We start from the raw sequence: 25,585 nt of genomic DNA, 5'->3' as shown, positions 1-25,585 counted from the left end.
ATAAGATAATATATAAATAAGTAAAAGAAACTAATTTGTATTTTGGATCTGTTTGCTACATTAAATATTTAATTTCGTTCCATGTTTAGAGGGGAAAAATGATCTCCATTCAGAAAAATTTTGTTTTTAAGCTGCAAGTGTTAAGAATATCATTCTTGGTAATCTAGTAGATTTTGCATTATTGAAATCATAGTACAAAATAATATTAAAAATGAAAAATTTTCTAGATCCCGCAAATGTTGGTACACTAACTCCTAGTTTTACATCCCTATAATGGTATTTATAGTGCCTTTGTGTCGCAACTTAGAGAAATGTTGTCTCACTGTTTAGCTCTGCTATCTTTTGTTATTTTGCACCATTGCTTTGTTTATAGTACTAAAGAATAAATGGTATACTAATCACTTTTGTCCAAACAAGGAAAAATGAAAATCTCAGCGTCTGCCTGAAAGATGATCATCAGTCCTGCAGAGATCCATCATTATAGCTTGTTGTACACACATCTTTGGTCACCTGAAATGTGCCAGACACTGGGCTAAGCAAGGAAAATGAAAATTTTAAAACAGAGCAATTATTTCAAAAAAGTGAGGAAAGACCAAGTAACCAATATTTACAATATAATATGAAAGGTACTATAAATGAGAAAGATACAGTGTACCACATGTGTACATGTCTAATGTGTCAGAGAAGTATTGTAAAGTAATCTGCAAGAAGCCAGAAGATAGAATGCTTCAGAGAAGACCATTATGTCTGCTTTGTCTAATGGCAAAATATTACATGGCCTAAGCCCACTGTCAGTGTTGTCAGTTGCAAGGGTCTGGTTTTAATTTGATTCCTTTTCTCCCAGATGCATTACGTGGCAATTCATGCCTCAATTTCCCAGCCAGCAAAACGTATACAGTTATTAAAAAACATGTCTGATTTTCATGATATCAAAGTGTATGCTGAAGGTACAGGTTAAATAAATTCGGTTTCGTGCAGTTTTACAGGATTTTGACTAGACCATGGCATTACAGCAGGAGCAGCACAATTTGAGGTCTCATAATGCCCAGCTTGACCCTGCTCCGGTGACTGCCCTGCACATACCCATCAGGTTTGCACTGAAGAAGTTTCATCTCTATTGTGCCTATGCCAGACCTTGCTATAACCACTTCTCAGTCTCACCTTTTGATTAAACCTGGAGTTTCTCTAACTCAATGTAAACCTAGCAACTACTTACATTAAAAGACAAAAGCAGCCCAGTGGTAAGTACAAGACATGTAATGACATATAACATGTCTCTCTCTCTCTCACACACACACACACATACACACTATGTCTTTTTGTTTTCAATTGATAATACGGCTCATGGGGCTAGCAAGTCTGTTCATTTTAATTCCTAGCTAACTCCAGAAGTCATAAAAATGCGTAATCTGAAATTAAAGTCAATTAAACCACATTGTTTCTTTGGAAAGTTAAAAGGAAAATACACATAAGTAATAGAAATCAATTATTGTATATTCCCAGGCCTGTTCTTATAAACTGAAGAGGTAATCAATCACTCTAGAGATTTCTACAAGGTAATTACTGTTTATTCTTTAATGATAGTGCCGTCTTCCTTTCTTCCTTCACACCAGCCCTTTGCAGCTGCCACCTCTAAGAAAGCAAATAAGCTACAGTTAAAAAAAAAAAAAAAGACTGGAAGAAAGTTGGTGTCCTGCATAATGTGGACAGTAAGACTGCTGAACCTCATCCCCTTCTGTGACCTGAGGCTACAATACTTTATGGCCCATGCTGTATATACGCATCATAACTGCTTTTCAGTAATAAATGCAGCCATGGCTTTGAGAAGGGGCACTGCTGCATAGGGAGAATTAATGAGAAATATCTTTCTTGTGGATGTTTAGTCATTTACAGGAATGAGGTACGAAAATAATAAGCAGCTAAAAAAGAACATGGACCAATTAAGAATTTAAAACAACTAGCATCCAACTAAATCTCGTCCCCCTCTTTTAAAAGACAGGGAGGAAAATAAAGAGTAAAAATAAATGCTACTGCTATTATCGAAAGCCAAAAGCACTAACCAAGAGATTTTACAGCTCTTCAGTCAGAGCCTAGCTAATGAATATAAGTTACCTTAGCCGGTTTTAGCTGACTTTGAAATTAAAGTCTCAAACCCTTGCATGCAGGGAGATCTGGACTTGAGCAAAATGGACTTAATAAACTCCATTGTGCGGTTAGATCCCTAGTGAGATTTCCTGCCCATCCATGACCAATCGGTATTATTTTTTCAGTGACTGGTACTTTTGTGAGCAAGATTGAGGTTTCTGGGAGTGATTAGCACTTTTCACCCTTGATTGACAGGTTCAAACAGAAATGAGACAATAGGAGGAGTCATTAGGAATTCAAATGTAAGGTTGATGTTTGCAGGCTTTGGGATTGATTTTAATAGAAAAGAACAATATATGTAAGAAAAGGAATTAATGTTAAAAATGTTAACTTATGAAGTATAAATTAATCTTTTCAAATTCAAAAAAATCAGGAAATTAGTCAAAAATAATATGGATAGGAACAGCGAAATTTAAATGTTTTTTCTAAATACCTTGTAGACAATGGATATATTCAGTTCTTTGCCTTAGCTATTTAAGACTCAAAGATTTAAAATTTTAGGGAATTTCTCAGTAGTGAAAGTTTAGATTTGGTTTTCTCGAAGATTGAAAATCCTATAGAAACAAATAAGTATTGTTTTTCTAGGGAGTAGAAAATATGATGAACTTCTCCATTATATCTAGGGAAGATACCACAGGGAAACAATTACGGAGAGTGACTCTAGCATTGACCAGTAATTGATAATTGGCCACAAATAATTAGGGTAGTATCTTCACTGGTATAAATTATGCTAATAGCTCAGCTTTGTCCCTAGGTGCCGATACTGGTTTCTTATAAGTAATTTTCTTTTAAATTCACATTATAAATTTAGCATACTATACTTGAAACTTTAATCTTGTTTGGCCTCAAAGCAAAGGCAGATAATTCAGAATTAAACAAGCCTAATCAAAGAAGAAAAATAAAATGGACCCCAGCATTTGTCAGAATTTTTAAATAAACGTTCATTTCTTATGGAAAAGAAGTTTTCTGTGACAACAATGAATACAAACCATGTTTTTAAAAAGCAAAACTAAAGAAGGGCAAAATGTATTATTTGAAGTCACCTCGGAAATTTGAATGGAAGCATTTCCGATACCTCGTAAGTTGTTAATGTTTAAAGGATGATAGCATAAATTCAATAACCTGTGCACGAAATAATCACTGCATCAGATTTTTATGCATATCCTGTGTGTAGCTCAGCATTCAAGCTGGATTTTTGAATATGTTGTGACTAATTTATGCCAACTTTTCATCAACCTAGCATTTTTCATTTTTCAATTGACATACAAAGTTCTGTAATCTGTGTGCTCAGTATGTTAATATACTGAGATGGTAAGAGAAAATCCAGTGCATCACAATCACAAAAGTAAACTGAGAGGGAGCCTCAGTGGAAGGAAAGGATGAAGAAAATAGTACAATCCAGTGAGGGGCTAGTGTTAGGTTTGATGTGGATTATTAATAAACCACACTTCCCACATCACGAGATGACTTCTGTCCTTTTTTGACCAATCCACCTAGCACCTGTACTTCAATTTCCCTCCAAAAATTTAAAGCATGCTCTATCACTGGTTCTCACACTTTCCTGCAATTGGAATCACCTGAGAATCTTTTAGAAATTCTAAGACTTGGCTTCTAGCCCACACATTCTGATTTCTTAGTGTTAATCAGCAGTCCAGGAAGTTTTGATGTACAGCAAAATTTGAGAACCATTTCTGTAAATGCTTTCTGCCTCCGTTTTCTCTAATTTGGTCTGAAAAGGCGCCAACGTCCTATCCTGTACATGGTTTTTTAAAAATGCTTCTCCATCTCGCAGTTGATTTCAGGGACACAGCTCCTTGATCTGCTGTCTTTTCTGAGAAGCGTCACATGAACATACCCAGTGCTTCTGTTAAAGTCGCTTACAGCCTCTCATCCACTCTCAACTTCTTTCTTATTTTCCCTTTTATACTCTTTCATCCCCTAAATTACTACAGATCAACTTTTATCCCTCTGAGTTTTCAGCTCTTATTCAATTTCCTATCTTTAGCTATCTTTGGTGTCTTATCCACCAGTTTAAGCATGAAAAAGTTTCCTTTTCAGCATTACCTATTTCTTTCCCTTTATCTGAAAAAAACCACAGGCGGGCTCTATTCCTTTCTTCAATCTTCATCCAAGAGCTAAGTTAAGACCCTTAGTGATTTTTTATCTCATTATAGTGGACTTCTGTTTCAGACTCTAGTTTTCTATCTGTCTTCTCCCAATAGGCTCATCACTTTCCTGTACAAAATGCTACTGTCAGACTTACTGTCATTTCCCTTGCTCATTATGAACACCTCGTCAGTGTGCTTCTTAAACACATCCTATGCAATTCAGCTCTTTATTCTCTTTTCATAGGCTCCTTCTGTTCCAAGCTGTCCCTAGAATTATGGGTCTGGATAGGAGTCAGCCTGTGGACTGATAGCCATGCTTAATAAATGTTTCTGCACCAAAGAGCTTCTGCAGAGGGCGATTCTGCAATGTGGATGACCAAGAGTCTGTCTAGAGTTCCTGGAATTGCTTTAGGCCTTAGAAACACATGTGTTCCTTAAGTCATGTTCTTCTGCCTTTCCACGACCTATTTTATTCTAACGCACACATCTGATGCTGCATCAGAATCATCCAAAGAGCCAGGAAGGAAGACCTAGGACTGATAGTTATACACATCTATAACTGTTCTGCTTTTCTTTTGTTCAAGTTATGCAAATTATGTACTTATTTGAACAATTATAAAAAGAGTGGCTGCTGCCCTTTGGCCTTCCACATCAAGGGCCTGTTTCCTGCATCAACTGAGCTTTGTAAAATCCATCATTATCTCTGCTTCTATCCCCTGGTGCTCCTGCCCACCATTTCCCTTCCCAACAGATTCTACCCCCAGCTGCTCCCTGCACCCAGCTGTTCCTCTTCCCTTTCTTGTTCGCATGCCCTTTTTCAAGTTCCACATTTTCATTTGCCAGGTCACCACCTTGAATTTTCTCAACTTCCTCTTGTAAATTTACTTCTTGCCATGGCACTTTTCTATGACAGCTTTTCAAATAAATCTTCTTTCAGAGGCAAAGAAACACACACAAAAACATTTTTTAAAGTCGAAGAAACATATACCAGTGAGAGAACCCTATCTTCTTTGTGGGTGGGTTGTATTTCTGAACTATTGAACACACATATATGTCACATGATGATGGATGTCAAGTCCTGGATGTAGAAACAAGTTCAAATTAACGTGCAGCACGAGTAATTGCTCAAAGATCAAAAAGCAAATTTCAGTTGTCACATAGTGAGCTGAAAATGTCACAAAGTGAGTTGAAAGTTAGAATACAATTATTTTTAATTTATTAATTTCAAATAAAGTCATTAATGCACAAAGGCAGAAAGAAGCTTGGTTTCCCTGAGTTTGGACTTCAGGTTTGGTCAGATCAGTTTCAAATCCTGACTGCAGTTTGGCTAGCTGTGTAACCCTCACAAATAATTTAACCTCTCATAGTCTGTTTCCTCACTGGTAACAGCAAGGTGTAAATAATATTTTATTTCAAGGATATTTTTGAGGTCTAAGTAAGATAAGATCTGTTAAGCACACTGCAGGATCGGGACATAGGTAGAACTCTGTAAACGGTGGTTGACATCATTATTTGCATGCCTTAGTAAATCTACCACCAAATATCTGGGTATATTTTATACATTTCTTGGGCAGCTCTGATATTATTCTTTCTTCAGACCACCACAAATATGTTAAATGTATGTATTTAACATATCAATACAAAGATATTTATATTTTCTTGTCAATACCTTAGCATTATTTAGTATTATGTATACTTTGCCCATTTTTCATTCAGGAGATGTTTTACATGGAAAACATATTAAGCTACTCCATATGCTTCCAATATAGTATATCTGTTATCAGCCTCTGTAGCCACTAGATGTCAATACAATGTTTATCTGGAAGGTTTAATAAGGACTCACTAGTATCCTATTTAATGATTAAATAATGTACTCCCTTTGCAAGGCATTTTAATATTGAAGGGTTTCTGAGAATTTTATGATAATATTTATGGAATTTACTCCACTAACAGCTAAAATGCTTCACCTCATCGAGGCGTAAACAGTTGTTGAATAGAAACAGTTTTAAGCCTGAATCGAATTAAAATTGTGAAGAAAAATGTATATAGGTAGAATATAATTGCCCTGATTGACTTTCTGCAGGTACTTAACTTGTGGAAACAGCAACGAAGTCTTTATTATTCAAAATTGGATAAGACCTAAATTTTATATTTCATTTTAAAGATAGTATCTTACCTTCTCATAGTTATGACAGTAATTCAGAGAGAAGAAATAACCTAGGATGTTTCTAAGATCATTTTCTTCAGTATATTGGCTATTAGTGATTTGATTAAAGATAATTTAAAATGTTACCAAAAATCAGCTATAGGAAGTTTGGGTATTTACTCTTCAATCTCTAACCCTCAAATTACGGTACATAACTTTTTCCTGAACGTACCAAGTAACTTCATTATTTTTTGAAGCACCATACCAGTACAGAGAAATGTAATTTAAATCTTTCCTTTGAAATTAGGGGGTCATAACTTACTTGAAAAATAGGGAGAAATTGACCTCAAAAACAAACAAATAAAGAAAAAATACTTTCTTTATCTGGGGATGTTACTTTACTAGATGAATTTTTTTTCCCCAATTCCAGCTTTATGTGTTCGTTCTCTAGATATCTATCATTGAACCTATCTGTTTGTTTCAGCCAAATAAAGAATAAAAGAACTTGGAAAATCCACTAGCCTAAAAGAAATCTTGCATTTAGGCCGCGCACCATGGCTCACGCCTGTAATCCGAGCACTTTGGGAGGCTGAGGCAGGCGGATTGCCTGAGCTGAGGAGTTCAAGACCAGCCTGGGCAACATAGTGAAACCCTGTCTCTACTAAAATACAAAAAATTAGCCGGGTGTGGTGGCTCATGCCTGTAATCCCAGCTACTCAGGAGTCTGAGGCAGGAGAATCGCTTGAACCAGGGAGGTGGGGAGAGGTTCCAGTAAGCCAGGATCACACCACTTGTACTCCAGCCTGAGTGACAGAGAGAGACTGAAAAAAAGGAAAGGAAAGGGAAAGGGAAAGGAATCTTGCATTTAATCTTCAGTCCGTATATCTCTTGTTACATGCTCTAGTAAAATCCTATATTTCCAAACCCTTCCCTAAACGAAATGGCACCATAATGAAATTTTAGGATGAGAAATAAAATTTTAGGACAGCTAAGAAGATTCCTTTTCTCTTTGCTTGGCTTTCCACATACATACTGCAAGTTGCCAACATTTTACATAAGATTATAATTTAACATGGTGAATGTTTTAGGAAGGAAGGGAATAAAAGGAGGGAAGGAAGAAGGAAACTGAGAGCAAGAGGGTCTATTTGAGGACCCGTTCATTTCTTTCTCAACCACTTTATAGAAATTTTCTCCACAATTAGGACCCCAGTGCCTGTTATGTGAACTCGATGGATCAATGTAAGCAATTTCGAGATAGAGGGAGGAAGGAGAGAGGGAAAGAGAGAGAGCAGAAGGAGGATGAGGAGGAGGAGGTGATGATGGAGAGTGGGTGGGAGTGACAGAGGGGATGGTGTGATCGGCAAGAAAGGTTTGTGAAAGCTCGGGATGTTAAATTGACTTTTGCGATTGTCTCACAGTTTTGGCAGAGGTGGTGAGTAAGAATAAAAAGTAACTGTTATCCCACTTTCAAGGGAAAATTTCTCCCTGCACGGTTCTGTATGGTAGGTTTTCGGCACAAGAGTCTATTGAGCACTTGAGATGTGGCTAGTGGAACTGAGATGTTCCGGAAGTTATATACACACTGGATTTCAATAATGTAGTGTGGAAAAAAATGTGAAATATTTCATTAATACTTGTTGCATGTTGAAATAATAAAATTGTAGATTAATCCAGTTAAACGTATTATTAAAATTAATTTCACCTGTTTCTTTGGACATTTTTAATGTGGCTACCAGAAAATTCAAAATAATGTATGTGGCTTGCATTATATTTCTACTGAACTGCACCATTCAGAAGGGCTTTGCTAACAAATAGCAAAATGGTGCTTTAACGCTTACCCCATCACCCGTGTCCAGGTTAATATTGTGAGACTAGCTGGAGAGTCAAGAGTGCTTTGTAAAAGAAAACTATAGGCCTATCAAGGGTAGTGCTGCAGCATCTTATTTCCACTGGGCAAGGGATGTGAGTTTTTTTTTTCCCCACTTCAAGATAAACTTCAAAAGAGAACCATTTGTTTAGATGTAGATGCAGAGCTGAAGAGGAAACTGACACCTCATACAACATGGATGTCCACATGGTTGCAGACACTCTTGGGAGGCTCTTTTCCTTGGTGTGGGGAGTTGAGTGTCCACAGAGCTCTTAAAATAACTTGGCCTAGGCCTCTTGCAATTGGAAAGACTCAGAAGCAGAAGTTAATGAGGAGAAGAAGAGGGAGAGCAAGGAGATAGAAGGCAGAGAGCTCTTTCCCTCTCCCTATCACAGGTCTCCAAGTGTAGGCAAGCTTGAGCTGGAAAAGAGAAAGGAGCTTCGAATTGGATATGAAATGAACATTCGAGTTTGGATAGAATGGGATTTTGTAATAGCTGAAATTGACACTGTTAATACATGGAAAATACTAGAAAACCTATGGAATATGCCTGAGTTTAGGGGCAGAAAAGAATCATTATGTTTATTGTCTGTCTCCTCCATTAGAATTTAAGCTCCAGGAAGATAGGATTGTTGTGTATCCTTTGTGTTGTTTTGTTTCCACTTCATACTCTAATGAGCCTTAAATAGTACTTGGCCCATAGTGGGTGTACAATAAATATTGGTTAAATGGATGAATAGATGAATCTGACATGATATGATTGAAGGCAGTAGTTGGATGGGGAAAGATGCTTCCTGGTATGCCTACAGAGTCTAGCATGTTCAATAACCTGGACACTTGTGTTCAGAAAAGCAAGATCCATGTCATTCATGAGCATGAAGTAGCTGGTACATAAGGGGAGGGATTGCTGGTCAGTTCAGCAAATGCAGTCCATTTTAGAAATTATAGAGTAGAGTCAAATCACTGCATGATGCTATACTATCAAGAACTCTTTTAAATTTTCCTTGCCAATAGACTCATATTAAGGCTTGTGATGCTTAAAATATTTCCAGTGCTTTAGACTTATTGAACATTTTTCAGTCAGTAAGATCCTTATGAAATTTCTTCCATCATTCATGGCCAATTACCTTTGTTTTTTCAATTACTGGTCATTTTGTTTGAGATTGAGTTTTGAGTATGATGAATACTTTTTGTCATTATTTTATGTAGATTCAAGTAACAGTGAGAAAGATCATAACTCTGGCAAAGATTTATGCTGCCACCAGTATAGTTCTTAACCTTTTCTGAGAAAATATTTTGGTAAGTGGTATGTGACAACTGCACTAGGAACCCAGGGCCTAAAAGCAATCAGAGTCATCACAATTTGTTCCTTAGGCCCCCCAAGTCTTTAGCCTTCTATTTCCTTGGTTTTCTAGAGCTCATTGACATCAATTGTTGCACCTCAAAATCAACAATAAGGATAAAACACAATGCTAAACATCTAGTTTTGTTTTTTTTAAAGAAAACTTGTATCTAAACACTTTTTGAAAATGACACTCATGGGCATAAGTCATTACTGCCTTTCAAAATATAGGATGATGGTGATTATTTTATCTGAGTATGTGAACTTAGCTAAAAAGATGCATGCGTAATCAGCTTCTCCCCTGAGTACTGGTTCACCATCTCAGTTTTTATTACTATGGTTTAAGTCTTGACAACTCTTCCTCTTTCTCTGCTGTCTGACATCTTTGCTCAAAGGTATCTACTAGCCTTTAGGTGACATAGATGAGCTCTTTCTCAAAAGATTTTTAAAGCATTTATGCAGATTTTAGAATAATTTGTGAAAAAGAATTAGGAATACCTATTTTACTATGTTAAGATTTGACCACTAATGTTAGCCTAAGATGTTCCATCATTTGATGGATGAGGGAAAAAGAATGCTAAAACCTTTAATAATTTTGTAAATGAGTTCATCTTTTCTAAAGAGAAAAACAATGATCTCTCATACTAAAAGGATTATTTGCAGGGAGGAGATGGACAGAGAAGTACAAAAGACAAGAAAAACTGTAAGTGATAAAGACTGGGACAAGTAGATCAAGATGATAGAAAAGACACAAAGAGTAGGGATGTCAAATTGATGTCAACTCAAGTGTCAACTTGGGTTAATAGTGCCCTTCCTGGGGGAGGATGTTCAGAAAAAATGTGAGGCTATTACAATCTGTGTAGGAAAGCTGTCATGAGTAGTTAGTTATCTCTGCCACGGGTGCAAGAAGCAGGAATAGGGCATAAGTGCCATGTATTTCCATTTCTATTCCAGAAGGTAAAGTTCTCTGCTACAAGAAAACCAGTGAGTGTTCAAAGGAAGCAGCGCTTCCATAAGTGTCAGGGAATCCCAGCTATGTCAACCTTGAGGAACCTACGTCTGAATTTATATTTTCCACTGAAGAGAAAAGCCTTTACACTAGACACTTAAAATAAATATATGGGTAGGAAAAAAAGAAAGAAAGAGAAAGAGCATGAGTGAAAGAAAGAAAAAGAAAAAAAAGGAAAGAAAGAGAAAGCAAAAAAGAATGAAACAAGGAAGGAAGAAAGTACAATCTTTTGATTAGATCACATCCTTTAGGTCTCCACTATTATACCTTAAAATACTGAGAGAACTTGACAATATGATTGGTGAGATACTTTTTAAGTAAAGCTGCAAAAATGTCTGAGTAAAGCAGCAAAAATTGTGAGGAGTAGGAAATGTATCAGAAACTGGGTATGAGCCAAATATTATCCTAGTGCTCAAGAAGAAGAGAAAAAGATGGATTATATTTACCAAAGAAACAATGTCCCTTCTCCTTTCCAAAGTGAACACCTCCTCCACCTGTGCTCTTTCACCTCATGCCCAGATCCTTCTTCTCTTCTCTTTCTAGACAAATTTATTGAAAACATTGTTGTGCCTGCTTACCTTCCATTTTCCTTCTCCCATTATCCTGTCAATTCCTTTCAATGGATTCCATAGAAATCTCACAAAGTTGCTATTTAAAGGATTCCTAAGTGTCCACTTTCTGGTACATCATTAAACATGTCCCATTACACTTTCTTTCAGATAACATTGTGCAATTTAACCTGTGATATACTGTTGCTTTTCTGCAGTCATTCTACCTTGTTCTCATTCTGGCTTCTCCTTCATTGACTATAGATATCCTCTCAGATTCTCTCCTCAGATTTGCCATTCTAAATGCTTGATCTTAGACATTTTATCAACATCCGTGGATTAAACTGTATTTTTAAATCACTCACATTTACCTGCCTAGTCCAGGTGAGAGGTGACAGCATGCTGGCAGTCCTCACAGCCCTCGCTGGCTCTCGGCGCCTCCTGGGCTCCCACTTTGGCGGCACTTGAGGAGCCCTTCAGCCCCCCCGCTGCACTATGGGAGCCCGTTTCTGTGCTGGCCAAGGCGGGAGCCGGCTCCCTCAGCTTGCAGGGAGGTGTAGAGGGAGAGGCGCGAGCGGGAACCGGGGCTGCGCGCAGCGCCTGCGGGCCAGCTGGAGTTCCGGGTGGGCGTGGGCTTGGCGGGCCCCTCACTCAGAGCAGCCGGCCGGCTCTGCCGGCTCCGGGCAGTGAGGGGCTTAGCACCCAGGCCAGCGGCTGCGGAGGGTGTACTGGGTCCCCCAGCAGTGCCGACCCACCAGCGCTGCGCTCGATTTCTCACTGGGCCTTAGCTGCCTTCCCGCGGGGCAGGGCTCGGGACCTGCAGGCCGCCATGCCAGAGCCTCCCACCCCCTCCATGGGCTCCTGTGCAGCCCGAGCCTCCTTGACGAGCGCCGCCCCCTGCTCCACAGTGCCGAGTCCCATCGAGCACCCAAGGGCTGAGGAGTGCGAGCTCACCGCACGGGACTGGCAGGCAGCTCCACCTGCAGCCCCTGTGCAGGATCCACGGGGTGAAGCCAGCTGGGCTCCTGAGTCTGGTGGAGATGTGGAGAACCTTTATGTCTAGCTCAGGGATTGTAAATACACCAATCAGCACCCTGCGTCTAGCTCAGGGTCTGTGAATGCACCAATCAACACTCTGTATCTAGCTGCTCTGGTAGGGCCTTGGAGAACCTTTGTGTGGATACTCTGTATCTAACTGATCTGACCGGGACGTGGAGAACCTTTATGTCTAGCTCAGGGATTGTAAACGCACCAATCAGTGCCCTGTCAAAACAGACCACTCGGCTCTACCAGTCAGCAGGACGTGGGTGGGGCCAGATAAGAGAATAAAAGCAGGCTGCCCGAGCCAGCAGTGGCAACCCGGTGGGGTCCTCTTCCACAGTGTGGAAGCTTTGTCCTTTCGCTCTTTGCAATAAATCTTGCTACTGCTCACTCTTTGGGTCCACACTGCTTTTATGAGCTGTAGCACTCACCGCGAAGGTCTGCAGCTTCACTCCTGAGCCAGCGAGACCACGAACCCACCAGAAGGAAGAAACTCTGAACACATCCGAACATCAGAAGGATCAAACTCCGGACATGCTGCCTTTAGAACTGTAACACTCACCGCTAGGGTCCGCAGCTTCGTTCTTGAAGTCAGTGAGACCAAGAACCCACCAATTCCGGACACACAGGTACCCTAAATATTACTGGCTTTGCATTTTAGCTGCCCTGTGGAAATATCCACGGATGTCCCACACATAGCTCAACTTGCCCAAATAAAACTTATCCTCTCTGTTCACAGAACTACTTTTCCTTCCTTTCCTCAGATTGGTTGACCATTGCCACTAACCCACCCTGGAAGCAATACTATGTACCCACCATGCACTGTGCTATGGTTTACATGTGTCATATCACATAATAGGCACACCAGCCCTCCAAGATGGATTATTATACCCATTTTACAGATAAGGAAATGGAGACAATAAGAGTTTAAGTAACTTGCCCAAAAGGCCACTAGGCTGACATATCGTAAAACCAGAATTACTCCTAACACCTGACTATCCTGACAGACAATAATATTTTCATGCCAACCTGAAGAAAACATGTATAACTAAATAAGGAAATGTGGATTCATTATGTTTCTACAGAAAACAGGTCTGGAGCAGTGAAGAGAAATTACGTGAATATAGATTTCTGTCAATTTATCAAAGAACTTCTTAAGAGACATAGCAAAGAAACAAGTTTCTTGGCAGAGTGACGGCTTCCAACACAGGACAGTTGCAAAAGGATCTTTCGGATAATGAGAAAATTTAGACGACACAGACTCCTAAAGTTCACAGTATGCCCTGGCACTGCTGCAGTTTGTAGGATAGCTCTTCAGTGGTTAGTTTATTAATCCTGTAAAGAACAAAACAGATGCGTGCAGCCATTTGGTAAATATACTGCATGTTAGATAATCAATATATTTTTGTATTAAACCGTCTAAAGTCATGAACACTTTGGTAACGAAAAGCTAGAATTTTAAATAGGAAGAAAGTGTTTTTTTTATTTTAGTGATTCAGCTGCTTCAGGTCGTGTTGTGTTCTCTGTTTTGAAAAGCAGCTACCACAGCTGCTGCAAACATTTTTAAATGATCCATCACTACAATGTCATTCTGGCTGCAGCATCATCTTGTGTGGCTCAGGAAGGAAGAGGGGAGAAAGTGTGAATGGAACAAATGGCACACTTGTTCCAAAACTGAAGAGAGCATTTCTTGTATATGTGAGAGTAATTTTTTTTGCATTGTTTGTTTTTGGGGGTTTTCTTTAAACATACACTTTAATGTATTGTCTTTAAAAAAAAAAATACTGCTTTCAGAAAGAGTCTGTGCTCAACACTTTGCATCATGCGATAATTATTCCTTGGGGGAGTCGGTAAATAGGAGCAAGGGGCAGGAGGAATCATTATCTCCAACTAAAACTACAGTGGGAAAATCGGAGAGGTGAGGTATCAGATAAGAGATGCAGGAATTCATGCTCAGTTCCTGTGGCCGTACAGGCTGGGCGATATGCCCAGGGCTCTAGATGATTCTGCAGAGGCCACTGGCAGGTGCCTACAATGAGACTCTGTTCATCCACTTTAATTAGCACCTCATCACTTTCAGCTTGGTGTCACCCAGCTGGCTACAGCTAGACGACACCTCCAGCTTGAACTGGGCTCCATTCCATTTTCTTGGAGCTTATCGAGACATGTGGTGCTTTCTTTAAGTGCAGCTGGTGCTGGCACTTTCATTGTAAATTTAAATCTCTGTTTGGAAAAAGGTGATAAGAACAGTTTGTTTCAAGTCCCTGGTGTTTAAGCCTTAAGCAATTCCCAGCAAATACATTCAAGGCTCCTTCTGGTTTGATCAGCTACAATTTGTAGTCGTCTTATTAATAGTGGCAGTGTTCAGATTCTCCTTAATGCTATTCACATTAAGGAAGTCGCTACACTGCATCATGATTTCTCTGTGGTTCAAAGTTTTTGTGCTGATTGCTTTTAGCATTTTTGGTGATGCTTGTTGATCAGTGTAAGTTATGAGAAAAATACTGGCATCTGCATGCATTTATTTGAGTTTTTTTTCTTGTTTCAATGGAACGAAAAAATGAGATGCTTACTAGATGCATTCTGTTTTATTGCAGTTATCTCTCAATAACTCAGGGTGCTAATATCCAAGACTGCACAGTGAGCTACATGTGAAAACTTAATGTTCTTCTGTTTTTCCATACAGTTATTGCAACATCAGTATTTAACTCATTTCTTTATAAAATATCTTATTATATATTGTGTTTGAAAGTATTGTGTAAAAATAATGTCTATTAATGTATTTTGTAACCAATTTGTATATCTCTTGGCTTTTGTCCCCAAGATTGGCAGACTTGATTAAAATATTTTTTCTTTTTTAAAAAATTTCTCCTTATGGGCTGGGCATGGTGGCTCATGCCTGTAATCCCAGCACTTTGCGAGGCCGAGGCGGGCGGATCACCTGAGGTCAGGACTTTGAGACCAGCTTGGCTAACATGGCAAAACCCTGTCTCTACTAAAAATACAAAAAAAAATTAGCTGGGTGTGGTGGTGGGCACCTGTAATCCCAGCTGCTCGGGAGGCTGAGGCAGGAGAATTGCTTGAACCCAGGATGCTGAGGTTACGGTGAGCCAAGATCGCGCCATTGCACTCCAGAGTACAACAGAGTGAGACTCTGTATGAAAAAAAAAAAAGAAATTTCTTCTTAAATGCCTTTAGACACTCTGTAGGCATCAGTTACCCACATTTTGGAGATAAGGAATGAAATAACTCAAATTAAAATTACTTCCTTTTTATATGGTATTCTCAGCAACCTTACAAGAGACAGGGAAAACAACCTCAAATGGATGACTACAGTACTAAAAAGAATGTTGATTATTGCATCCTTCTAATTTCTTTCTCTTTCTCTCTCCCTGGAACTAACAAATAACCCCAGTGAAGGAAACATTTCCCATGTGATTTTACATCTGAGCGAATTTAACCAGGAAAGTCTTGTTTCTAAAGCTTAAATTTTGTGGAATTATTTCCTTATTGATAGTTTATGGGATTTCCTAATTTAGATGTCTTCATTTGTTCTCTTAACTCAAAATCACACTTTTATTAGTAACTTTTTAAGTCAAAATAATACCTTAAGTTGCAACCGAAGTTTTATGGACATTATCTAATATAGTTTTCATGAAAATTCTGATTTTTCGTAGGTAAGGAAACTTAATTTCAGACAAATTAAGTCATGAGCTGGGGTCACATAGCTGATGATAGAAGAGGGGGGTCTCAAGCCTAGTCTCTGTTATACAGCACAAGGCTGGAAACCAGCTAAATAGTTCTAGACTGACCTACCTTCAACCAGAATCTTCTTCCTAAGAAACAAGAAACAAGGGCAACTAGGAAGCTTTAGGCATTCGTTTCCAGCATTATTACCACTTTCCTTGGCCTGGTGGATGAACTTTTCAGAGACTGGTTTTATCATTTATAATAGACAAAAATCATACCAAACTCACATGACTATTACTGTGACTAGATAAGGTAAAAAGTCAACTATTTGTCACAGTAAATGATAGTTACCTTCATTTCTTCTTTATACCAAAAATATAGATGCCTAGTCTGGCATTACTAGATGAAAATGAAATATTCTTAGTCGGTCAGTTAAGAACTATATGATGTTTATTTTGACAGTTTGTCCTGAAGCAGAGTAATATTTCACATTATAAGTTTTAATTTCAGAACATATAGCATAAGCCCACCCTTTCTCTGTATAAGAAAGATGGAAAATATTTTTTAAATTATACAAGATATAGCTGTCCGTATTGGAGAAAGGAAGTATACATTTTAAAAATTTACTGATTCATAGTCATAATAGACAAATATTTATATTCATATGAGCTAGCATTCACTTATATAACTACTAAGTGGTTTTTGAAAACTCATTGTATCCTAACAATGAGTTATCTGATGTCTAGTTTTCATTAAACCCATTTTCCAGATAAGGAAACTGAATTGCAAAAAGGCAAGGTCATCTAGTACGGGAATTTACCCCACTCAGCACCCACATTCAACCATATATGCTGTGTTAAAATAATTTAAATATTACTTGTTATAACACTTTTATCAACTTAAATCTTACAGTTATGGAGAAATTTTCCTGAACTTCTGTATCCTTAGAGGATTAGATCATAAGTATATTTCAGCATTTATGTCATTTATTTGTTAAAATTAGTCGTTATCAATAAAACTACTCATTGGAGTTGAAAATAAATACAAATTAAAGAAATTTAATTTGAACATTGGATAACAATAAAAATTGTTGTTCGATGTTTTTCCATGATTTCCATCAGTGTCTAGTAACAATCCTTTTAAACATCATAAAAATAACCACAGATACTAGAAATTGTTTGTGAAAGTAATTGAGGAGCTAATTGAGATTTCCAAACTAAGAAGCCCCATAAACTATCAATAAGGAGATAATTCCGCAAAATTTAACTTTAGAAACAAGGCTTTCCCGGTCAAATTCACTCAGATGTAAAATCACATGGGGAACGTTTCCTCCACTTGGGTTACGTATTGATTCCAGAAAGATAGAAAGAAATTAGAAGGATGCAATAATCAACATTCTGTTTAGGACTGTAGTCATCCATCTGAGGTCGTTTCCCCTGTCTCTTGTAAGATTGCAGGGATGAGATGTGGTCCTCAGCGCAGAAGCTCCTGGGCAGGTGGGCAACTGCCTGGGGCAGGACCAGCTTCAGCTGTGAACCTTCCTCTCCCTGATTTGGAGGAAGACCAAAAGTCGTGTTTTGTTAATCTGGGTAACCTCCTTTTCATCTCATTGAACTAGTGGAAGTTAATTGAACTACCTGCTGAGATCTCTGGCACATAGCTAAATAAGGTGAAATGAGGTTACGATGTTCCCTAACCCACTTTTGGCCCCATTTACTGTATAGGCTGGTTTTCAAAGAGGGTCAGAAAACACTTTGAAAATGGCAGATTACATCCTACTGCTTTGTAGCTACACCTATGTCAATTCCTTGTCATCCTGCTCCTTAACTTCACCTCTCCTTAAATATGTAGCCCTTCCCTGTTTCTTTGCCTCCATCTCACACAGATCCACTTCTCATTTTTTCAAGTCAGTTACCAACGTAGCATATCCTTAGGCCCTTCCCACCCATATCTATGTGCTCTATTGATGTTTCCAACACACTGTGTCCACAACTGCTCTCTACGGCTCTTTGTCTCCCAACAGATCTCACTAATCTCTCTTTTAGTCTGAACAGACTATGTGTACCCAAGGTTAAAAGTTGGAAAATAAAAATTCAACCCACCAACTGCTTAGACTCTTTTAAAGCACCAGTTTGAGAATTTCGCACTGCTATGATTGCGTTCATTAATTATTTGGGCTTTAGTAGAAACTGATATTAGTTATTTCTGACATAGAGAACAAAATACAGTTTGCGGCCAATAAAAAAGAAAGTTTGAATAAAGCACTGTATGTTTCTGCATTGTTTTCTCTTGCAAAAGTCCTAATGGAGGATTCATTTCAGTGATTCATTATGTCCTTAAAAATGTAATTTTTCTTCTGCCATCCAAGTGATACATGTTTATTATAGAACAATTAAAAAAAAAAAAGAATATCTTTGCTCTTGTCCTAAACCCACACATATAATTTGTTATTTTAAAATAAGGCAAATAGCTATTGATACTTCATTTTGCCTGTGCAAATCTGAGTTTAAAGCCAAAATGCCTGAATTAGTGATATATACTAATTGCCATAAATTTCTTATAAGAACTCACTAAATATTTTACTTTTAACCTGCGTTTCCATCGCTATCAGTGTTTCATTCTAGATAGTGGTAATTATAAAACCATTAAAATGTATTGCAGCATAAAAACATCTTTATGTTTGTAGACACAGGAGATATTAGATAGGGTTCCATTTGTAAATGTGAGATAAATAATTTCTTCTTACAGGTTATCATCCTGTCTTATACCTTCATTAAAACAGTATCTATCCTTACATTTTACATTATATATATGTTTTATATATTGAATGAATTATACATATATTTTATACATTATATTTATATTAGCTATATCCTTATATTTTACAATGAGCACACAGAAACATCCTGTACACCACACTAATTTTATTTAGAATGTTCACTTTCCCTTCCATGACTCCTCTTACTCTCTCTAATCTATTTATGTATGAATATACTCAAGTTTACGGAGCTATTTTTTTATTTAATTTGTTCCTAAACATACTATAGAAAGTTGACAACTGCGTGATATTAAGAAAGAATAGTCACCCTCAGAACCCAGACTCACCAATAAAACAACTCTTCATTAGCTGTTTTATGAAACTGAAACCCAAATCTAATTTGAATGTTGTAGGATTGTTTCTCAAACTGTATCTGTTTTATAGCTTCTAATGGACACTTTTTTAAAGTTCCAGTTTTAGAGTGACAAGTGCCTTTTATATGAATCTTACTTAAGCCCTTTAAAACAAAAATCACGGTTGTTATAGCCTAAGAAGATAAGAGAGATGAACCAGTCAAGATGAAGAAAATGAAGCAATCAAGATGAATGCTCAAGCACCTTCGTGCATTTAGCAACATAGAAGCATATTGACAAATAATGGAATATTCCTGTTACTGGATTAAATAAGAAAAAGAGAGCAGAGCAATGTATAGATGAGCCAATTCTTATAAATGGCTACTTCTATTTCAAGTAATTCATTATTTTAATAATAACACTACATAAAACCCAAAACTGCATAGGAATATATGTTTCCCCCAGAAGCAATTAAAAATGATTCAACAATGTACAAACAGAATCAAGAATCCGGGCATGGCGAAAGTCTTCACATTTCCAAATATTGCTAGTTATAGCATGATTCGATTATAGAAATGGGAGAGATGTTAGCCAGGTTATTTTTTACATTGGATGTGACTTTATGTTTGAGCTTAAACAAGGTGTTTTCAAGCATGTTTCCTTTCATAAAACTTTTAATAGACATGTGGAAATGGAAGACATATGTTTAACAATTATAACATAAGCTCATTCAAAAGTCTCCTGGATAAGACTGAACATTCCCTAAATCATGGCGTCTGACTTTCAAAAAACTAAATCAAATCTTCAAATGAAAACAATTGTGATGCAGTTAATTAAAACAACTTTCTGGAAAACAATTGTGATGCAGTTAATTAAAACAACTTTCTGGCTATGTTTGATCATTTTTAAAGGGTGTACATTTCTAAATAGCATAGGTTTCCATGTTTTAAATTGTGTAAGTCTTCATTATAAAGAGACCAGCTCCCATCACCAGATGTACGTATACCTTCTGGGGGGCTATTTATACACACATAATGTGAGTAAATAAATCCCTTTTGATCTTGCTTTTATAAATCAAAATTTAAGAATGAAATTCAAACATTAATTGATCAAAATCCCACAATGAATAGAAAACAAATATGTACGTATTTCCTTATTAATTCTAATTATTTAAAGAGTACATTCTTAAATCTGAATCTCCTTTCTAGTTCCAACAACTAGTCGGACTACAGAGGAACAAAGCAGCTTGCCCATGTCAACAGATCATTTTATTTGGGCTCCAGGTTTCTGAATGAACTTCAGCACAGACCCTTGTAGACATCTGAACTCCATAAATCCACAGGTGTTTAAGTAGCCCTGAAGGCTGGGTCAGATAGCAGACTTGTTTCACTATGACTTTACAAGGATTTCGTACTGTGTAAACAACACTTGCAAGGATTTCTCTTTACTGCTGAGTAAAACCAGTAGCAGAAAGGGCCACTTTTAGTTTTCTTCCCTAAACTATGATGTGGTTCAATTTTATTTCAGTTATGAGCTGTGTATATTAGGTTATCTTGTACACAGTGTAGGTAGCATTTTAGTCCTTTGTTCACGAACAGGACAACTTGGCACAAAGCAAGGTCTCTTAAATGGAAAAAACAGCACCGTCTTAGAAGGCCATTCTATTACAATGATTTTCTGTCTTTCCTTGTACTGTACTAAGAAAATGTTGAAATATCTAAATATCATTTATTTGTTCCATTGATACTGGAGGATTTACATACCTCAGGTACCCTTCCCATAAAAAAAAAAATTTGCATGAAGTTAGTATAAGCAAATGAGAGATTCTACCCATAAGGTGTCTACAAAATCCAGTTTTGTTTTCATTTTGCTTCTTTTGCTTTGTTTTAGTAATTGAGCCGGAAACCAGATTCAAAGGGCAAATTCAGAGGAAAAGCTAAAAGTTTCATACAATGATAAATATACAGTATGCTTTGAATGCTGTGACAAACTGTAATATTCAAATGTCTCTCAGTAGAACATTAGTTCAGCTTAGACTTGGAAATTAGGTCTAAAGAAGAAAAGCAAGGAATTGAAAAGAAAAAATATGTGTCTGAAGAGCACAAAAAAAAAAAAAAGATTACCTGTCTGAGTGGTGTATAGTAATCAGAAACAGGGAAAAGAAATAAAAATCATTAGGGATTTTTCAAGATCAGAAAAATTCAGAGGGAAAAATGTAGAGGTCTGTAAGAGAAGATCTCCTGCAAATGCATAATTAACTCCAATAAAAAGCCTAGAGTCTCCATGTTGCCCGTTTTAAGATTTTGAGTGATTTTTTGAACATGTTTATGATAAAAGTTTTCTGTCACATATTATAATGGTATACTTTGAAGTGTATCTGATATTAAAGCAGAATAAAAATATGAACAGCAAAATGTTTCTTTATATGGCATAAATGGTATTTCTGTGCCTTGGTTTAATATACAATCCTTTATTTCTTAAAAGATGTTTCTAGAATGCCTCAAGAACAATGAACCCAAGTCTCCGTAGTGAAATAATCAGTGCCTAGACAGTATTGCTGTAGGGTGCACACAGGTACCAAAGAGCCTTATGACCTTTCTGCATTAGGAAGATTGCTAAGAAACACTGCCCCTGCTTATAAGATAAATAAACATTTAGAAAAGAGAGAGCCAGATCCACTCAAGTAAACATTGATTAGCAGTGCAGTCGGATTCACCTATCAATGAATCATGTATAAATGATGAATCAAGTGAAGGACTGAGGATCAAAGACCATCAGCACAGAAAACTAAAGTCTTGGACTTAACCTCCACAAGATCAGACATCTACTGAGCTAACACCTCTGCCCTACATATAGCACTCTCCTCATGCTTCGCGTGCACTTACAGCTTCAAAAGTATTTTTTATTACCTTCTATGGACAAGCCACTGTACTCATATTCTTGTAAAATCATACTTAAATATTTCTTTTGAATATCCACAAGAAGAAGGGATTGTAATTTGTAAGAGGAGTTTGGTTTTGAGAACAAGCAAGAATTATTTGCCGCTTTGTTTAGCAAATTAGATGAGTAAATATGCCAGACAATGCATGTGTGGTCAAAACCCGTATGTGCACATTTTTCTCTCTGGTCCTTGCTGTATTTCATGGACATCATCTGTTTACAAGACCGATATTCCCCCTCGACTGTAAGCTCCTCAAGGTCAGGAACCAAGCTATTTTCATCTTTCTATTTTGACTCCTAGCACATTGCCCACTGGTTGGAAAGAGCCAATGTTTTTGTGTGATTCCTAAATTGTCTCTGAAGGCAATCCAAAAGAGAATTGCAAAGCATTGACATCTTTGTACTAACTACTTTAGGAAAAAAGTATACACATACTGAGATTTTAAAAGCTAAATCTAAATACTTATAGGCCAATGCAGAATATCTACTACATGTTGGTAAAACTCGAAAAAAAAAACTGTATAGTGCCATTAGGTAGATGGGAATTATTTAAAACGAGTATTAAACTATACATCATTATTTCTGTTTTACTCCCAGAGTGAAACTATGGATTCTGAATTTGTCCCTTGCCCTCAAAGTTAGAGAGATCTTCCACCATGACCTTTGTTCATTTGAACAGCACATGAAAATGTATTTCTCATGCTTTGGACATATAAGTTAGAAAACCTACCTCAAGTTTGACAGGTTTCCAAATGATTATTTTCATTTTTAATTCTAATTTGTGATTATTGATTCATCAGGTAAAAAGTAAACTTAAACAAAGTGCATACCTTTTTGAAAGTATCTAAGACTTTACAAATGTAGCAGGAAGTGATGAGACTACCAGACGGAAGTAATGAGCAGGCTACTTGTATGAATTTAAAACAAAGAAATATAAAAGTGGGCTGGGCATGGTGGCTCACACCTATAATCCCAGAACTTTGAGAGGCTGAGGCAGGAGGATCACGACTACAGGCGCCCGCCACCACGCCCAGCTAATTTTTTGTCTTTTTAGTAGAGACGGGGTTTCACCATGGTCTCGATCTCCTGACCTCGTGATCCGCCCGCCTCGGCCTCCCAAAGTGCTGGGATTACAAGCGTGAGCCACCGCGCCCAGCCTAGGGAGACCTCATCTCTACAAAAAAAAAAAGAAAGAAAGAAAGAAAAACAGTCAGGTGTGGTGGTGCTCACTTGTGGTCCCAACTCCTTTGGAGGCTGAGATGGGAGGATTGCTTAAGCCCAGGAGGCAGAGGCTGTAGGATCAGGCCACTGTACTTCAGCCATCATGACAGAGCAAGACTCTGTTTCAAAAAAACAAAAGGAAAAGAAAAAGAAATATAAAAGTGGCCAAATCACACCTGAAATTCGACATAATTAATATAAATATTAACCCATTTAAAGATATATTGAAGGCCGGGTGCAGTGGCTCATGCCTCTAATCCCAGCACTTTGTGAGGCTGAGGCAGGCAGATCACCTGAGGTCAGGAGTTCAAGACCAGCCTGGCCAACATGGTGAAAGCACGTCTCTACTAAAAATACAAAAATTAGTTGGGTGTGATGGTGGGTGCCTATAATCCCAGCTACTCTGGAGGCTGAGGTAAGAGGATCGCTTCAACCCAGGAAGCGGAGGTTGCAGGGAGCTGAAATGGCGCCACTGAACTCCAGCCTGGGAGACAGAACAGGACTCCATCTCAAAAAAAAAAAAAAAGATATTGAAAAATATGGAAAATGGGGAATATTACTGAAGTACAAAGAAGCTAAAATTGTATATTCAATAATGCTGTCAACTTACATAACCATGTTAAGGTTATACACCATGGAGTTTGTATCTGAATACTCACTTGAAAAATGGGCTGGCTGAGGAGGAGATGTACAAATATATACAAGTATGTTAGTCTACTGTAATTTTTCTCACAAATATTTAGAAACTGATGGTTTCTTAGATACACATAATAATATATTCAATTTAGTGATGTATTTAGTTTAGTAAAAAATATGTGCATGGCACCCCGCCCTCCAAGTATCACAGGTCTGTGCTCTCATCACGACTACTTCTAGTCACAGAAGTGCAGAGGAAATGGCTATTGTTACTGCACGCTACCCCTGCCCCGCCCCGACTCTGGCTGAATTGACTTCTAGAGAATTTAAAGAGTGAGCACCATTTTTCCCCTTTATTTTTATTTTTTCCTCTTTTGAGGAAATTAAAGGCTAGGACTTTCAAAAGCAACTGAATATATGGGGAAAATTTGAAAGTGACTGTGTATGTCCAGCGAAAAAAGCAGGTTCAGAAAAGTCCTGAAAAGACCTTAAATTTACACCTCAGGTGGATCCTTGGCACAGAGAGTGCCTACAATAATACAGAAATCACAAAATTGATAAATAAAAACATTAACAGAAAACAGCAAACTCTTGGGAAAGGGAAGAATCTGGTTTCCAGAGTTACCACATTATTAGATTAAAATGTCCAGAGACCGGGCACAGTAGCACAAGCCTGAGATTGTAGCACTTGGAGAGACCGAGGCATGCGGATAGCTTGAGCTCAGGAGTTTCAAAACGAGCCTATGCAACATGGCAAAACCTGTCTCTACAAAAAAAAAAAAAGAAAGAAATACAAAAATTAACTGGATGTGGTGGCACACACCTGTAGTCCAGCTACCTGGGAGGCTGAGGTGAGAAGATAGCTTGAGCATGAGAGGTGGGGGCTGCAGTAAGAAAGATCATGCTACCGCACTCCAGCCTAGGTGACAGAATGAGACCCTGTCTCAAAAAAGAGGAAAATAAGTCCAGTTTTCAATTTAAAAAACCATGAGTCATACAAAGAAGCAGAAAAGAATTGTCCCCCAAAGCAAATAAATCAATAAAATGATCCCTTAAAAAGACGTGATGTCTACTAGACAAAGACTTTAAAATAGCACCTTAAAGATATTCAAAAAAACTGAATTAAGATAAAGAGAAAGTCAATAAAACGATGTATGAACAAAATGGAAATATCAATTAAGAGATGGAAAATCTGGCTGGGTGCAGTGGCTCACACTTGTAATCTCAGCACTTTGGGAGGTTGAGGTGGGTTGAGATCACCTGAGGTCAGCAGTTTGATACTAGCCTGGCCAACATGGTGAAACCCTGTTTCTACTAAAAATACAAAAATGAGCTGGGTGCATTGTGTGCTCCTGTAATCCCAGCTACTCTGGAGGCTGAGGCAGGAGAATCACTTGAACCTGGGAGGTGGAGGCTGCAGTGAGCCAAGATCACACCACTGCACTCCAGCCTGGGTGACAGAGGGAGACTCCATCTCAAAAAAAAAAAAAATAATAATAAAATAAAATAGATGGAAAATTTAAAAAGAAACTAAAAAAATCAAGGGCTGAAAAATACGATAATTTAAATGAAAAATTCACTAGAGGAATTCAAAGGCATATTTGAGGAGACAGAAGAATCAGCAAACTTGAAGACAGGACAATGAAAATTATTGAGTCTGAGGAACAGAAAGAAATAAGATTCAAACAAAATACACAGCCTAAGGGACCTGTGGGTCACCATTAAGCAGACCAACATACACACTGTGGAAGTCCCAGAAGTAGAGGAGAGACAGGAAAAAG

General features: G+C 37.8%; 1 protein-coding gene across 3 annotated transcripts in view; it reads left to right on the top strand.

Annotated features, from left to right (window-relative positions):
• Positions 1-25,585, top strand: part of ADGRL2 (adhesion G protein-coupled receptor L2) — a 696,353-nt gene that overhangs the window by 160,731 nt on the left and 510,037 nt on the right. The gene's annotated exons all lie outside the window — the stretch shown is intronic.

This window comes from Hylobates moloch, unplaced genomic scaffold (assembly GCF_009828535.3).
Source record: "Hylobates moloch isolate HMO894 unplaced genomic scaffold, HMol_V3 SCAFFOLD_5, whole genome shotgun sequence".
Lineage (NCBI taxonomy): Eukaryota > Metazoa > Chordata > Mammalia > Primates > Hylobatidae > Hylobates > Hylobates moloch.
The sequence above is the reverse complement of the archived record's forward strand: the minus strand, read 5'-3'. Positions and strand labels throughout refer to the sequence as shown.